This window comes from Rutilus rutilus (assembly GCF_951802725.1).
Source record: "Rutilus rutilus genome assembly, chromosome: 3".
In the NCBI taxonomy this organism is placed as follows: domain Eukaryota; kingdom Metazoa; phylum Chordata; class Actinopteri; order Cypriniformes; family Leuciscidae; genus Rutilus; species Rutilus rutilus.
In genome coordinates, this window is record NC_140211.1 from 47872397 (window position 1) to 47890554 (window position 18158).

An 18158-nucleotide genomic window follows, 5' to 3' on the forward strand; every position below is an offset into this window, starting at 1 on the left:
CAGAGGGATTTGTAAATATATTATTCCTAGCCTGATATATATAGCATTTTATTCCAAAAAACATGGCGAAAAGAATTTTTTTAAGGCTATTGACAGTAGATATCCATAAATCCCTGGTCTTTTTTTCCCATCTAATATGTGAACACAATGAAAAAAAAATTTTTAACCTGGCTTTATCCAATACTCAGTTTTTTACGCATATTTAATTAGATATTGCCTAATTTGCATATTTAAACATTAAATTACAGAAAACTTGTAATAAATTTTTTTCTCATCTTAATGTAGATAATCAACTGGGAAAGTTTCATGGTGATATCTGCTAGTTAAATTTTTTACCCTATTCACCTGTAGTGTCTCGCCTTAACACAAATATATACAGGTTTGTATTCATCAGGTCTCACACACTTCAGCATCATGGTCACTATACACTATAGACAAGCACTGACACCCTGTAGTGAAATCGCATGTTTAACAGCCACTGCTTTCTCAGATTGGCTTGGGTTGGATTAAAACTTCATGTTCCATTGAGTTTCATAAATTCTTTACACAGTAATCATAAGAATACTTCTCCTTTCTCTTTTTCTTGGACAAAAATTCTCTTGCGGACACTCATTTTTGGTGGCGTTAAGCAATTCAATTCACAAATATACATTTCACAAACATCTTCGGTGAACAGGTTCTCTTACGAGAGGTTCTCTCGTATTGCGTAAGCTAGCTTACGCTGCGGGAAAGTCTCCTTTCACGAGATACTGAAGCCAAAAATTATCCTAATTTTTTAAACTTTGTCAACGCAGTGCGGCAGCCTGCAGACCTAGGGCAAGCGAATCGCGTGCCCATTGGCTGCTCTGCGGCAACTGCAGCAGCCTATGGCTGAGCCTTGCGCGTGACGTCACGTCCAATGAGCGCGCTTGGCGCGCTTAGTGCGTCACAGCCCGTCATTAGGGGTGTGGCTTAGAGTATATAAGCAAGGAACAGAGGCTGCTTCGCTGATTTCTGTCTCTTCAGCGAAGCTCTTCGCATCGCTGATCTCCGAGGAAGCCGCCGTTGAATCCAGCGACCAGCACGCCGAGGATCTCAGCCTGAGGACGCCGGCCGCTCGCCGCCTTCAGCCTTCCCTGCCTGCTGCGCCATCCGGCACTTATATCCTTTTTCTGCTCTGTTTTGTGTGTGTGTGTGTCCGCCGCGACACACTTGCATCTAAAAGAGCGCGAGGCGTTGTTTCAAATGCCTCGCACATCCTGTGGCTCGTGCAGAGCCTCGCTCAGCGACGGAGACCGCCACGTGCTGTGCGCTCTCTGCCTGGGTTTTGACCACGCTGTTCGCGCTCTCTCCGAGGGCGGCTGCGAACAGTGTGAAGATTTACCGATGTCGACCCTACGGGCTCGACTCGCTAAATTCGAAGAAACTCCATCTTCTCCGGCCGCTTCTTCCGGGCCACGAAAGAAAAAACGTCGCTCTCAAAGGCCGCCGGAACTGGACGCTACAGCTGAGCGCTCGCCGGAACCTCTCCCGCGAGCCTCGCTCTCTCCTTCCCCCCCACCCTTCTCCGACGCGCAGCGGCCGGCCACTGCCCGCACTGCCGTCGCCCTGGGGGATGATGCAGATGATGCCGCTGACAGCTGCTCTCTGCTCGCGTCTGACAGCGAGGAGTGGTCGGGCTCTCACCGCTCCGCCCCCTCTACTCTGGAGTCTTCTCGAACCCGCGCTAGTGTTGACGCAGAGCTTCTCCGCCTCCTCACTTTAGCGGTCGAGAGAATGGGACTGGATTGGTCCCCACCTAAGGAGCCGGAGCCCAATCGCCTTGACGGGTTTTTTCTGCCTAGCCACCGCCCTGCGCCTGCCTCTAGGTCAGCACCCTTCCTGCCTGAGCTCCACGCCGAGCTCTCTAAGTCCTGGAACGCTCCGTTCTCCACCAGACTCCGCTCGCCAGTCTCCTCGGCTCTCTCCCAGGTGGACGGAGCCGCCGAGAACGGCTATAACGGCATCCCCGCCGTTGAGGATGCTGTGGCAACGCACCTTTGCCCGCCGTCTGCTAGATGGCGCTCAAAGTCTGCCCTGCTGTCTAAAGCCTGCAGGACCACCTCAGCTCTCGCCGGCCGCGCTTTCGCCGCCTCCGGCCAGGCTGCTTCCGCCCTGCACTCAATGGCTATTCTTCAGATCCTTCAAGCCGACCTCCTCCGTGAACTGGACGAGAAGGGCTCGGATCAGTCTGCCTTAACCGATCTCCGCAGCGCTACGGATCTCGCGCTGCGCGCTACCAAGACCGCTGCTCAAGCCATCGGCAGATCCATGGCCGCGCTCACCGTCATCGACAGACATCTATGGTTGACGCTCGCGGACATGAGTGAGTCAGAGCGCGCTGTGTTTCTGAACGCACCACTCTCGCCCACCGGCCTCTTCGGCCCTGCGGTCAGCGGAATTGTGGATCGGTTCTCTGAGGTACAGAAGGCATCGCAGGCGATGGACCTCTTCCTGCCCCGCCGTTCGAGCTCAGCCACAGGCCGCCCTCAAACTCAGCCTCCTGTGCGCAGCTCTAACCAGCGCTCTTCCAGGCCCCCCAACGCTTCGCAGCGGCGCCAGGGCAATCGCCCCAGGTCGCGCTCGACCAGCCGTCACAGACCGCCGCCCCCACGGGGCCCGCGGTCCAAGATCGCGTTGAAGCCCGAGCCCGCGAAGTCCTCCTAGCATCCGCAAGGAGGAAAAGATGGTTGAGTCCCGCTACGGCCGGACCGCCATCAAAACGCACAGCTCTGTCAGTCCCCTATGTTCAGGCTACTGCAGCAGCACACACCGCAGCCAACGAGCCAGTAATTACACTCGCTCGCCTGCACACAAACGCCGTTTTCACGGCGACCCAGATAAATCTCAAAAAGAGTATAAGTGCTTTAAGTGTAGAAAATGTGCCCACACCCATGTGCTCACTGCTTCACACAAGTGCAATCCCCATGGTAACGCGCCCAGAGCGCTCTCTCATAAAGCGGCCTCACACCGCTCGAGCACTAAATGTAGTAAAAGTGCCCACACTTCCGTGCTCACAACTACTCGCTGCTCGCTCTGTCACTCAGTTACCTCAAATTGCTACAGCTCAAGCCGCAGGGGTTTTAAGTGTAGAAAAAGTGCCCACTCCCGTGTGCTCACTGCCTCACACAGACCAGGTTCCCATGGCAACGCGTCCAGAGCGCTATCTCTTAAAGCGGAAACTTTCCGCTCGAGCATCAAGTGTAGGAAATGTGCCCACAGCCCTGTGCTCACACCTGCCCACTGCCCGCTCTGCCAGACAGGTTGCAAACCTCATAAAGCCCCCGAACACTGGCCGTGTCATAAGTGCATATCCCGCGCCAGCTCACGAGCACGCGCGCCCACTTTCAGACACCATAATCCCCACGCCGCCCTCGCGCCTGGGTTGTTTGACAGCAGTTCACGCTCCATCGTCCGAGATCGAGCCACTAAATTCTGCACAGTCGGCCAGCCCTGTTCTTCTGCCCTCGTGTCCGAGCATCGGCGGCGCGCGCGCCGCCCCGTCTTCTCTGATACAGGTTCCCCATCCCGCGCAACGCGGCGATCTGAACCCAGAGACCATTCGACCCCTAGCTATGCATGCAAAAGCATGGGAGGCTATTCAGGGCGCGTCAGAATGGGTGCTCAACACCATAAGACACGGTTATTCGCTCCAATTTGCTCGTCGCCCTCCGCGCTTTCTAGCGCAGACGGAAACGAAAGTGAGTTTGGAAACAGCACATCTGCTTCAAGCAGAGATAACAAAGCTGCTGCGAAAAGGGGCCATAGAACAGGTGCATCCTTCTCTGAGCGAGTCAGGCTTTTACAGCCGTTACTTCCTCGTTCCCAAGAAGGACGGAGCATTAAGACCTATTTTAGATCTGAGACATCTGAACAAAGCCCTCATGAGACGGCCGTTCAGGATGATTACAACCAGACAGATCCTCGCGCAAATTCGCCCAGGAGACTGGTTTATCTCTCTCGATCTGAAGGACGCTTATTTCCAGATCCAGATAACTCCCCGTCACAGGCCATTTTTGAGATTCGCCTTCGACGGTCGAGCTTATCAATACACAGTCCTGCCGTTCGGCCTGTCTTTAGCACCCCGTACATTTACGAAATGCATGGACACGGCTCTCGCTCCCCTGAGGAGTCAGGGAATGCGAATTCTGAACTACTTGGACGATTGGCTCGTTCTAGCGCAGTCAGAGACAGAACTTGTGTCTCACAGAACAGCGCTACTCGACCACCTGGAGGTTTTGGGTCTAGCGGTCAACTGGACAAAGAGCTCGCTCTCGCCCCGGCAGTCGATTTCCTTTCTCGGAATAGAACTGGACTCGGTAGCGATGACGGCCAGATTGACGGAGCAGCGCGCGCGCCGCATCCAGCGCCTCGCTGCATCCTTCAAAGAAGGCAACCGGGTTCCCCTGAAGGCATTTCAGCGCATTCTGGGGCATATGGCCTCAGCTGCAGCAGTGCTTCAGTTGGGTTTACTGCGCATGCGCCCGCTTCAACGCTGGCTGAGAACGCGCGTATCCCATCGAGCCTGGGCGACCGGCGGCTCGCTAATCAGAGTGACTCAGGTCTGTGTCTCAGCCCTGCAGCCCTGGCTAGCAGCCGAATGGTATCACACGGGAGTGAATATGGGAGTGGTTTCACACCGGAAAGTTGTCTCTACAGACGCGTCCAACCTAGGTTGGGGAGCGCTCTTCGAAGGCAGACCGGTCTTTGGCCACTGGTCAGACCAGGAGAATCTCCTACACATAAACTGTCTAGAGATGCTCGCGGTCGAGAAAGCGCTCATGCACTTCCTCCCTTTCCTCCTTGGTCACCATGTTCTAGTCCGCACGGACAACACTTCAGTAGTGGCCTATGTGAACCGCCAGGGCGGTGTCAGATCAAAGCAACTCTGCGCCCTGACGGAACGCCTCCTCGTATGGGCTCAGCACTCTCTGCGCTCTCTGAGAGCATCGCATGTGCCTGGCCATCTGAACGAGGGCCCCGACAGACTGTCCAGGGACAACGTTCCCCCTGGGGAGTGGTCTCTACACCCTCAAACAGTCCAGTCGCTGTGGCGCCGCTTTGGCAGAGCGAAAGTCGACCTCTTTGCGTCAAAAGACAACGCACACTGCCCAGCGTTCTTTTCAAAGAGCGAGGACGCGCTGGCCCAGTCTTGGCCCAGCGGCCCGCTATATGCGTTTCCGCCAGTCTCTCTGCTGCCTCAGGTCATCGAGAGAGTCAGGAAAGCGCGCCACACGGTGCTCCTCATAGCCCCGTTCTGGGAGAACCAAGCTTGGTTCCCGGAACTCATACAATTGGCAGACTCAGCCCCCTGGCCGATTCCGGTGCGGAGAGACCTTCTCTCTCAAGCCCACGGCTCGATTTGGCATCCCCACCCAGAGCACTGGTCTCTGCATGCATGGAGCCTCAACAACTACATGCTGATCTACCAGAAGGGGTGATGAACACGATCATACAATCTAGAGCCCCCTCCACGAGGCGGCTCTACACGTCTAAATGGTCTGTGTTTAACAAATGGTGCACTACCAAAGGGCTCAATCCACAGACATGTGGGGTCTCGCAAGTATTGTGTTTCCTTCAAGAGCTACTGGACGCGGGCAGGTCCCCCTCCACGCTCAAAGTCTATGTCGCGGCCATTTCAGCGCTCTCTGTTTCAGAGCCGGGCCGCGCATTAGGAAGGAACGAGTTGGTCATCCGCTTCCTTAGAGGAGCGAGGAGGATGAACCCCCCGCGACCCCCTTCGGTTCCTATGTGGGATCTTTCACTGGTCTTAGACGCACTGAAAGCACATCCCTTTGAACCTTTAGAAACTGTGGATATGAAATACCTCACGCTCAAAACCGTTTTTCTGATAGCACTGTCTTCAGTAAAACGTGTGGGAGACCTTCACGCGCTATCCACTAACGCTGCGTGCCTCGAGTTCGGACCTAATGACTCTAAAGTTATTCTCAGACTGAGGCATGGGTACGTCCCAAAAATTTTGGGCACTCCCTTCAGAGCGCAGGTCATTTCCCTTTCAGCCCTGCCGATTACTGGCTGCGAGGCAGATAGTCACCTCCTCTGCCCAGTTAGGGCGCTGAGAAGCTATATTTCGCGCTCCGCCGCCTTCAGGCGTTCAGAGCAGCTTTTTGTTTCGTTTGGTGGGCGCACCAAGGGTCTCGCCGCCTCGAAACACACTCTGTCCAGATGGATAGTCGATGCTATCGCAGCTGCTTACGCATCTAAAAACCTGCAGTGCCCCTTGGGCATTCGGGCACACTCCACCAGAGGCATGGCCTCATCGTGGGCGTGGTCCAGTGGGATTCCCATTCATGACATTTGTGCAGCGGCGGGCTGGTCCTCCCCCTCCACATTTGTTAGGTTTTACAACCTGGAAGTTCCCGCTTTGCAGGCCAAAGTGCTATCAGTCTAAGTCTCGCGTAAGCCAGCCCACTGTCTGTGCGCGGGCTACGCTGCTGATTTAGCTCTACTGGTTGAGCTACACTATATGGAAGTGTTAGTTGGACCGGCTGTGCCGCTCCCTGCCCCATATTATGTGCTTGTGTACTGTGGTATCTGGCCGCCCAGCTCCGTTTCGCGTTCCCTGGGCTTCCCACGGGATTCATTCAGGATGCTGGGCGCGCGCACGGCGTTGACAAAGGTGTTCCCGCAGCGTAAGCTAGCTTACGCAATACGAGAGAACCTCTCGTAAGAGAACGTACTCGGTTACTAACGTAACCTCTGTTCTCTCTAGAGAGGGAACGAGTATTGCGTAACCCGCCGTGCTCTCGCCACGAGCTCATTTTCGCTTCATGCGACAGAAACCAGCGAAGCAGCCTCTGTTCCTTGCTTATATACTCTAAGCCACACCCCTAATGACGGGCTGTGACGCACTAAGCGCGCCAAGCGCGCTCATTGGACGTGACGTCACGCGCAAGGCTCAGCCATAGGCTGCTGCAGTTGCCGCAGAGCAGCCAATGGGCACGCGATTCGCTTGCCCTAGGTCTGCAGGCTGCCGCACTGCGTTGACAAAGTTTAAAAAATTAGGATAATTTTTGGCTTCAGTATCTCGTGAAAGGAGACTTTCCCGCAGCGTAAGCTAGCTTACGCAATACTCGTTCCCTCTCTAGAGAGAACAGAGGTTACGTTAGTAACCGAGTACGTTATACAGTGACCTTGTACGGTGTGGGGAAAATGTCATTGGTACAGACTGGTCCAATTAAGAGGTTGCAGGTCTTCATTGGTTTAATTAAAACCCATACCATGTCAATATGTGTGTTCGACTTCTTGGCGAGCTTCCAATTAAATAGCCATGCTCTATATCTTAAAATAAAATGTATGTGGTCTATTAGCCTACAATGTAGAACAAGATCCACATCCTACACATTTATATCAGTCCATTGCATGTGCATCACATATTTTGTCCCCTGTTTTGAGCATCACCTTCCTCTAGCCTGCCTGCCTCTATGTGCTGGTGACATAATCTCAGCATCTGGAACAAAGAAATCATTGTTTATGCACACACTTAGTTGTTTGCATCGTAATAATATACAGTACAATACGCATTTCACAACATCAAAATCTAACTACATTTACTCAAATGTTAATTTTATTCAAGTCTGCATATTTGCTGCCTGTTGTGCAAGCAGCCTTGCTTATGCTAAATGCAGTTTCAAAATGTTTTGTCAAATAACAGTTTATTGGCATAGTAGTTGCTGTGCTTACCCATATGAAAATAATAATAGCCATAAAAAATATATATATATATATTAGCATTGTATATGCAGGAGGAATATATGAGTTTATCAACCAGTCAAAGGCAGGGTCCTCTCCTCTCTGAGAAAAGTAAGCTGTAGTTTTGGCCGATGAATCATCACTTTCGCTTTCAAGCAGTATCGGCTCCTGGCTGAATATTTAAGTAGGGCAGATTCTGGGTCTTAGCGCAAGTTTATGATAAACATTTAGTAAATTGTAATTGTATTCAGCCTGAGAGTGGCATTCAAATTATGACTGACAGACTTTAGTACACACAACATACGCATAGATTGCAATTTTAGAATTGCTTTAAAGGGTTAGTTAACCCAAAAATGAAAATTATGTCATCAATGACTCACCCTCATGTCGTTCCAAGCCCGTAAGACCTCCGTTCATCTTCGGAACACAGTTTAAAGCTGTAGTCTACGATGTTGAAAATCGGTCGAGAAAGCCTGAGACAGTTGGGAAGTTTTAAAAAACTCATCCCGCCCCTCCACACACACACCCCTCCCCTCTGTGCTACCTGATCCCTCCCACCGGGAAACGACCTGAACAACGTCACTCAGTCAAGCTGTGATCACCGGTAGTAAACATCGGAACAGAGATTTACCATGTGCGATGTCGGATTCCTCACACCATAAAAGTATAAATAAATGCTTACCTGCTCAACAAAAAGTCAGCCGTGTCTGCGTCGGTTTTCAGTCCCAAATCTCCCTGAAGCTTCCTCCAACGGTCAATGGTGGACCCTATATTGATTCTACTTTCACATTTTTTTTTATCTCTGCTCTTTCCTCTACAGACTTTCTCTTTCTTCCAACCTTGACTGTAGGGGCAAGGAGGGGCCGCTTGCTGCTGTCGGTTTGTTTTTTCTCCATTGCTGAGCTGATGCTACTTTGCTAGCTACCATAGACTGTCAGCTGCTTGCCCGCGAAATTTCATGTCGCAGGAGGGGGGCGGGGTGGAGACGCGAGCGCCAGGTGGAGTTTCAAGTGGAGCGGGGGATTGGATGAGAGCAGTTGTACACCCAATAGAGTGAATGGATTTTTTTCATTATTTTTTCTCTTCATATTGTTAGGATTGTACTGTAGAACCATAACCAGCATCTAAACGAGGTTATTAATAATGAACAATCTTTGAAATCGTAGACCATAGCTTTAAGATATTTTAGATTTAGGCTGCGTCTCATTTCTCTGTCTTAGCCCTTGCCCTTACCCTTACCCCTCCCCCTCGGATTTGCGCGTTCATGTGAGGGGAAGTGGCGTCTCAATTCTCATTCTGATCAAGGGCTAGGGCCAAGGCGAAGGGCTACATAGCCCTTGAAACGAAGTTTGCGGAGGACCACACTTGAAAGTTGCGCAACTCTATTCCCTACCCTGACCTGTATTTAACTGGTTACAACCTGTTTCGGCAGGATAGATCATCTAAGGGTGGGGGGGTGGCAATTTTCACCAAAGAATATCTTCAATGTAGTATAGCCCTGGCAAAGTCTATACCCAAACAGTATGATCTTCTTGTCCTTAACATTAAATTATCAAACAGCTTTTCTTTATCTGTGGCTGGCTGCTATCGCCCTCCATCTGCACCAGCATGTACTCTAGAGGCCTTAGGCAATGCTCTTGCACCTTTCACCAGGTCTGAGTTGATCCTACTGGGCAATCTAAACTGGGACATGCTTAAGCCCCCTGAGAAAGTTGTACAACAGTTTGACTGCCTAAACCTTCACCAAATCATAAACCTGCCTACTAGATACAACACAAAAAATTGTGATAAGGCCACATTGATAGATGTTGTGCTCACTAACGCCCCACTCTTGTACCAATCGGGTGTCTTTTGCAATGATCTCAGCGACCACTGTTTCATTGCTTGTGTTAGAAAACAGCTTTTTGTCAAACAGCCTGTCATAATCACTACTAAGCGTATCCTAAAACATTTTGACGCTCAAGCTTTCTTGTGTGATTTGGCTTATGTGAGTTGGTATAGAGTCAGCCTGATTCCCACTGTGAGTGACGCATGGTTGTTGTTTAAAGACCTTCTTACTGCAGTGATCAACAAACATGCGCCATACAAAAAGATACGCATAAAAAACCGCAACAGCCCATGGGTTAACCGTGACCTAGCTGTTCTGCTTCAACAAAAAAATTCAGCCTGGCGCAAAGCCCGCAAGACACAATCTGCTGAAGACACCCTTTTATTTAGACAAATCAGGAACAAGGCCACACAAGCGGTGAGGGAGGCTAAAACTAGCTTCTTTAAAGAACAGTTCACACTTTGTGGAGCAAATCCAAAAGCATTTTGGAAAACGGTGAAAAAACTTGAAAACAAACCCCGGACCATTCCTTTGTCACTAAAAGTGGATGATATAGTTGTCACTAATAAAAACACCATGGCTAACGCATTCAATCACCACTTCATAAATTCAGGCTTTGTTCCCAAAGCTCCCATCTCTACTGCTATAGCTCCTGTAGCCTCTAATCCCTGCAGCCTTTCTGCACCTCCACACAGTTTTTCCATCCGCCCTGTTTTAATGGAGGAAGTCCTGAAAGAATTGACCGCTCTGGACCCCAATAAAGCAGTTGGGTCAGATGATCTTGCCGCCTTTTTTATTAAAATTGCTGCCCCTGTCATTGTGGCTCCATTAACAGCACTCATTAACCCTCTGGGGTCTGAGGTGTTTTTGGGGTCCTTGAGATGTTCTGACATGCCCTGACATTTGTGCTTTTTTCAGTTGCTTATAAACATAGTAATGGCAAAAAAAAATTACACACTATTTAGCACAAACAGGGCTACCATAATATGTGAGCAACAAGAATGTACATGTCTGCATTTTTGAGAGAATAATGTTTATGCGTGGTTATTGAAAAAACTAAAAACTAAAGTTTCTGAAATAAGACCACAAAACACACACTAAATATGTGCCAATAAGACTTTTGTCTAATGGATGTCATCGCCTAGTGTTTTTTCTTCAAAATTATGTGAAAATCACCCTGCCTAATCCTTCACATAACACAATACATTGATTTGAATTTTGCAAAGCACTTTCTGTTTGGAAAGGCCATATGCGGAGTGGGCGTCACAGATCATGCATATGTAGTGGTTCACACCTGAGGACCGCATACTTAATGAGCCATTCATTCAGGTGAGTCACTGAGCCACAAGAATGCAAGAGCAACAGTTGGAAGCATCTCAATTCTTTTTTATTTTTCCACATATTGTGCTTGCAATTTGGCCTATAATAGCCAAGGAAAACATGTAATTGTGCAGTTAATTCTCATACTGTATTTTCAGTTTTGGAATATTTATCCTCTCCCCAAATTTGTCACTAATAAAACACACTAAAAATTATTTAAAGAAAAGGCTTATATTTACCTTTTAATAGTTTGTTTACATCTACCTTGTAAATATTTAAATAAACAACAATTCAAGTGTAATCTTTCTTTGTACAAACTAAAGTATACATTTTATCATACATATTTCAAAGTTAAGGATTTGATTGATTATTTGATTATTTTTGACAAAAAAATTGGCAAATAAAAGCTTATTTGAGGTGGCAGATATTTTACAGTAAAAATGTATAATCTATCCAAAACTAATCAACGAATAAACTTGTGTTTTCTGGAGCTGATATGGGGCTCGAGAAAACACAGCCCCTCACAGGTTTGCGCCGTGGATTCCCGCGAGTCAGACGCGGATACTGTGTTTGTTTTAGGCTCGCGCAGTCTTCACTCGGACGCGCGCTTCAATCCGTTGTGGAGACTCTCTTTTCGTTCCAGTGAAATTACAAAACAAAATACACACACACACATGTCTCTGCCTGATATACAACCACTGATAAACATAATCTGATTTGACAAAAAAACAAAAAAAAACAATATGAGTGCAGATTCGAACTCAGAACCTCTGACACGCTAGGCAAATGTTCTACCACTAGACCACTTGAGTTCACGTATTTACTCACGTGAAAACTCGGTGTTTACTCGGCGTGATCAATTCGCTCTTGAACATGCTGCCGTTCGTCTGAGTTACAATCTTCCTCTGAGGAAAAGCCAAGGTGAGTTATTCCTCGCTGTCCAGAATCATCTGAAGAGCGTCTTTACCGGAGAAACGCGCCATCCTCTCTAAACGCGATGAACTATCAGTGAATCTGATCTGATGAAACTTCGTGTTTTCAAGGCATTGATCGGGGGGCGGGTGCGAAGCATAGATCACCTAAACTATTTACCATGTCAATAGCGCCGGGGGCGGGGCGGCCTCAGTTCATTATAGAGATAATTAGGCAGAAGGAAAAAACGGTACCTCTCCTTGCTTTCAAACGGATTACATGAGTTGAAAACATTTGTTTTTTTTATTAATTACTTCATTTAAAAGAAGAGATTTCAAGCTTCATAAAGACATATATCACGTGCCTGTGTGAGAAGTATTCGCTGAGTTATGATTCATTTTCGGACGCGTTTCAGAATGGACTACACGGACAGAGAGAAGGCAGAACTCGCTCCGTGATTATTTTTCTTAATTTGGCGAAAAGCACAACACTTTGTTTTTATTGTGAGTATACAGAAAAATAATACACATTTAACAGAATCGATTGATGTATGAAACTCCTATGGAAAATCAAAGTCAACAGAGTATTTATGAGTTTCTTTTACACTGATAAAAAAAAAGCGAGCTGGTATCGCCGGCGATACCGCCGACCTCAGGGGGTTAATCTCTCCATCCATACATCCGAGATTCCACCGGCTTGGAAAGAAGCGGTGGTGCTTCCACTATATAAGGGCGGTAATCAGGCTGATCTAAATAATTACAGGCCAATTTCAATCCTGCCTTGTGTGTCTAAAATTGTGGAGAAACTTGTCAACAAACAACTTATCAATTATCTGAATGCTTACGATATCATATCCGGGGCACAGTCTGGCTTCCGATCAGGGTATGGTTGTGTCACAGCTACCACTAAAGTACTCAATGATATTACATCTGCGTTAGATACCAAACAACACTGCGCTGCTATATTCATTGACCTTGCAAAAGCTTTTGACTCTGTGGTCCACAACATACTCATTGACAGACTCAGCAGCATTGGTGTCACTGATCACTCACTGGTTTGGTTCACAAATTTTCTCTCACACCAGGTTCAAAGTGTAAGATTAGAAAACCTTGTATCCCACTCTCTCCCGATCATCAGGGGTGTGCCCCAAGGTTCTATCCTTGCTCCAACTCTTTTTTTAATTTATATTAATACCATTCCATCGGCAGCTGGCAATTCTTTCATTCACTTATACGCTGATGATACAGTTCTTTATGCCACAGGTCCCTCCCCTGATGCTGTTCAAGCTACCCTGCAAGAAAGCTTTTACCAACTTCAACAATCCTTTACACAACTCAACCTCAGTCTCAATACCTCCAAAACAAAAATCATGTGGTTTCACCGAAAGGGTACTACGCCTCCACCTGCACTTAACATCACCACCTGTAATGGGGCTATTTTAGAACAAGTCACTACATATAAATATTTGGGCATCTGGTTGGACACATCTCTTACTTATTCTACCCACATATCTAAGCTGCAATCTAAGGTTAAAGCCAAGCTTGGTTTTCTTTACAGAAACCGCTCTTCATTCACCACTTCTGCCAAACTTACTCTTATTCAAATGACCATCCTACCCATTTTAGACTACGGAGACACCATTTACAGGGTTGCTTGCAAATCCACCTTGTCTAAACTTGACACTCTTTATCATTCCGCTATCAGGTTTGCCACAAATGCTCCTTCCAACACACACCACTGCGCTCTTTACACATCTGTCAACTGGTCCTCCCTTCACAATCGCCGTAAAATTCACTGGTTCACTTTCATTTACAAGACCCTTCTTGGCCACTCACCACCTTACTTAGGTCACCTGCTGCAGCCAAAGCCCGTCACTTATGATACCCGGGCTTCACTTTATCTTCAATTAATAATCCCCAAATCCAAAACAGCCATTGGTCTAATAACATTTCAATCTGCTGCCGCTCGGGACTGGAATTCGCTCCAAAATACTCTCAAAATTGATAAGCTAATTTCAACTTCATCATTTAAATCTGTTATTTCACACCTGTTCACGGACACATGCAGCTGTTTCTCTTCATAGTCAAACATAAAAATAATAAGGAGGAAGGGGAGAGGAAAAGGGAAAAAGAGAAGGGAAATGAGAAGGGGGATGTTTTTTTTTTTGTTTTTTTTTTCTTCAGCAAATATTTCTTTGTAGCTCCATTCACCATTTCTATATACATATAGCTGGTCAATGTGGTCTGTTGTCTACTGTGTTGAGTTTTCAATTGTATTTATGTAATTGCTTACCTGTAAGTATCTATAATGTTTTGTACCTTTTAACTCTACTTCCCCTTTCCCTAAGTGGTTATTCCACTTGTCAGGCCGCCATTGTAAATAAGAACTTGTTCTTAATGACTTGCCTGTAAAAATAAAGGTAAAAAAAAAAAGAAAAAAAGAGAGGGGTAACAACGTATAATTTTTTCAAGAAGTGCCAACATCAAGCTTTTTTATGGCTGAGCGTCGTACTGTGAAGGAGTCGCACAAATGTAAGTATTTTCATCAGTTTAATTGACATTATAATTATGACACTCGTGTTTTAGGATACTTTAATACAATGTTTAAGCGATTTTAATTGTAATGTTTTTGTTTTGAATCGCTAGTTAACCGCTAGCTAACAGCTATATTTGTCGAGCTAAGCTAACGTTAACTTTTATCTGTATCCTTGACATGACACTTCATATTATGTTTTTTAGGTGAAATTAGTGTGAAGTGAATTTTCGTGACATTACTAACGTTATTCCTTGATTGATTTGACCGGTGGACTGGTTTGATATTGGTAGAACTACGCTACGTGATTCACCTAATGTAACGTTAACGTTAAACGCATAAAGTTATTTGCCTTTTCCCTCAGGGACACCTGAGGAGACTCGGCGGCTCATTCGCTTCAGGGCAGATAATGAAAAAGAGTTCATGAAGTCCAAAACAACGTCCAAACAACAATGGGAGTGAGTAATTCATTGTTCAATCATATTCTTGCGTCTGTTTTCTGAAATTTTATTTCTGTGTTGTGCTTAAAATACCGGTATTGAATGTTTGAGCTGTCGGTTGTGATGCAGGAAATTTGTGAAACAAATTGACTTAGAGGGCAAGGTGACTGGACGGCAGGCTTCCAAAAAATGGGAGAATTTAAAACAAAAATACAAGGTATATGATGTCCAGTTTAAAATAATTTCCAATTACCTAATGAATGTATCAGCTAGCCAGTTGTTTACTCTGTGTGTGTGTGTGTGTGTGTGTGTGTGTGTGTGTGTGTGTGTGTGTGTGTGTGTGTGTGTCAGGAATTGAGGACTCCAAAAACCGGCTCAGGGACAGACCAGGGTGAGGTCACTGTTGCTACATGGCAGTACTATGGAGAAATGCACGAGGTTTTGGGTGCCCGGCCTGCGATGGACCCCCCTGTGGTGGTGGCATCCTTCCAACCAGCAGAGGATCCCATTACAATCCTCATGGTGAGGCTAATCATTTACCATGCAATTCAGTACTTTCATGAATTCCACTAACATCAGATTTGCCAACATTCTCTTTAAATTTCATTAGGAGATATTTGCTGAAAATTTCTAAAAAGTAACACGATTTTCTTTCTTTCTTTCTTTCTTTCTTTCTTTCTTCTTTAGGATATTGTGGAGCCCTCCACCTCAGCAGCATCCTGGACCCCTGACACAGGACCCAGTAGTATGCCAACCAGTACCCCTGCAGCAACAAGTGCCACGACATCTAGGAGGAGGTCCAATCCTATTATGGAGTACCTGATGGAGGAGTCTCTTCAGGAGCCAAGACACAGAGGTTTTTAGACCTCTTTGAAAGAATGATTGAAAAGATGTGAGAATTACCTGTTCAATTGCACAACGGTTTACTTATTCATTTATTTGTTTTAAGAGTTTATATTGTTTACATTTTTTAATTTGTATTATTGTTCTAAGGATAACCTGTTCAATTGCACAACTGTTTACATATTACTTAATTATATTTTTTTAAAGAGTTTATCATTTACATTTGTATAATGTATTATTGTTCTAAGGATAACCTGTTCAATTGCACAACTGTTTACATATTGCTTAATTATATTTTTTAAAGAGTTTATCATTTACATTTGTATATGTATTATTGTTCTAAGGATTACCTGTTCAATTGTACAACTGTTTACATATTACTTAATTATATATTTTTAAAGAGTTTATCATTTACATTTGTATATGTATTATTGTTCTAAGGATTACCTGTTCAATTGCACAACTGTTTACATATTAATTTAATAGTAATGTTTTAAGAGTTTATATTTATATTTGAATATGTATTTTTATATTTATATTTGAATATGTAGTTTTATATTTACATATGTTGTAATAGTTACTGCTGTTGAGCAATAAATGATGTTCTTATAAAAAGGCTTTTCTAGATGTGAATAAATTCTACAGTAATACAAAGCATAGTCACCATATGTAGTGTGTTTTAAAAGATTTATTGCAAACAACTGTAGAAATCCCACATTACACCCCACTCCACGAACAAAAAAATAATACCAAGGTAAGAACATACCTACTCCTCATAAAAAACTTCCTCGGACTATTGTTTTAAAAAAATGCAATAAAATATGTAACAATAACATTTATACAACAATACAAACACATGAATGCCAACGGTTAAGAAATTGGGGCAGAACAATAGAAGAACAATATTAAAATACTATGAAATTCCTAAACATATTACATGTATATAATTCTCATGAAGGAAAATCAACAGTGCAACATGTCTCTTCATGTGGCCTGCACATCCCCGGAAACTTGGGCAGCCAGTGCGTCTCGTGTAGCATTCCCTGAGGCTTCGTTAAGTGCCATTGGTTCATGGAGAGGATGGGGGTCAAGATCATCCCTGGTAATATCCTCGTGTGGGATCCAGTGTGTCCCCATTGTCCAAGCACACATTGTGTAAGAATGCACAGCTAGCAATTACCTGAGGTGCAAAGGTAGGTTTGACTTCCAGTGCCCGGAACAGAGTTGACCTCCACCGTGTTTTCATTACTCCAAAGGCCCGCTCAATTATGCTGCGTGCCTTTGAATGGCGGTGATCGAAGCGTTGCTGCACTCGTCCACGTACTGGCTCTTTGTATGGTGTGAGCAGGCATATAGGGGTCTGGAGGCAGGGGTACCCACCATCACCCAGAATAATGTATCCCGGCGGGGGGTAACGTCCAGATGTGTAAAAGGAGCTGTTTTTCATCACACGCGTGTCATGGACTGACCCTGGGTAACCCACGAAGATGTCCAGGAACCTTCCATCTGCATCACATATGGCCTGCATATTGATCGAGTAAAAGCCTTTGTAGTTAAGGTAGTCTAGACCAGGGGTTTTCAAACTTTTTGTGTGTGTGGACCACTATTTGTAATCAAGAATTTTCGCGGACCACCTCATAATACACATAATAAAATGTCTACACAGAGTCCTACCTGAATTAATCCGCACCTCTAAATAGGCTTGCTAGCTCTAAAACTATCATTGGTCATCACATCAGTACAACAGGCTTGTTAAAAGAAAGTTTACTGCACAAAACGGCTGCCACATATTTAATTTATTTATTTACTCAAGCAAAGGTTCAAATAATCAGGTTCATTTGAACAACAGGCTTATTTCCATAGCAATGGAGTATGAAATCTATACAGTAATAAGAACACTGGAATATAGTCAACATTTCAAAACCTTTGGCGATTTTAGGGGATTATTAATCTTCAGAGTTTTAGTTTTACAAGTCCTCAAAAAGTACCTAGGCTTGAGTTTGTCCACTTAACAGCACATCTGCAAAACATTTCAGAAACACGAGATCAAGAAACTATCTGGAAATTAAAATAATAACAGGCCTTATTCATTCCATTTATAAACATTTCGTTTCATATAAACTGCCTATGCCTAACTGTGCGTTCACACCGGACGCGAATAGCGCGTCAAATTCAAAAAGGGATCATATGTCAAATTCGCGCCTGCGCGTCTAGTGATACACTTGACCACTTTGTATCAATCCGCGCGTGAAGAGCGAAATTGACGCGCGTAAAAACAAAAGTTTGAAGCGAAATTTCGTCCGGTGTGAACGCACCATTAAAGGCTATGCGTGTGATGTGATAATGAGAACATATTTGCCTCTGCCCTTTTCTCTTCAGAGAACCTGTTGCTATCCACCGAACCAGTGGTTCTAACGGCACTGAACTTGAATGTCACGGCCGAACACTACTAGGCTATTTTAGTAATCACACAATAACTTGACAATTTAATTAAAATGTTATATCAATATAGGCCTACATATTCTTTTTACTTAAAAAAAAAAAAAAAAAAT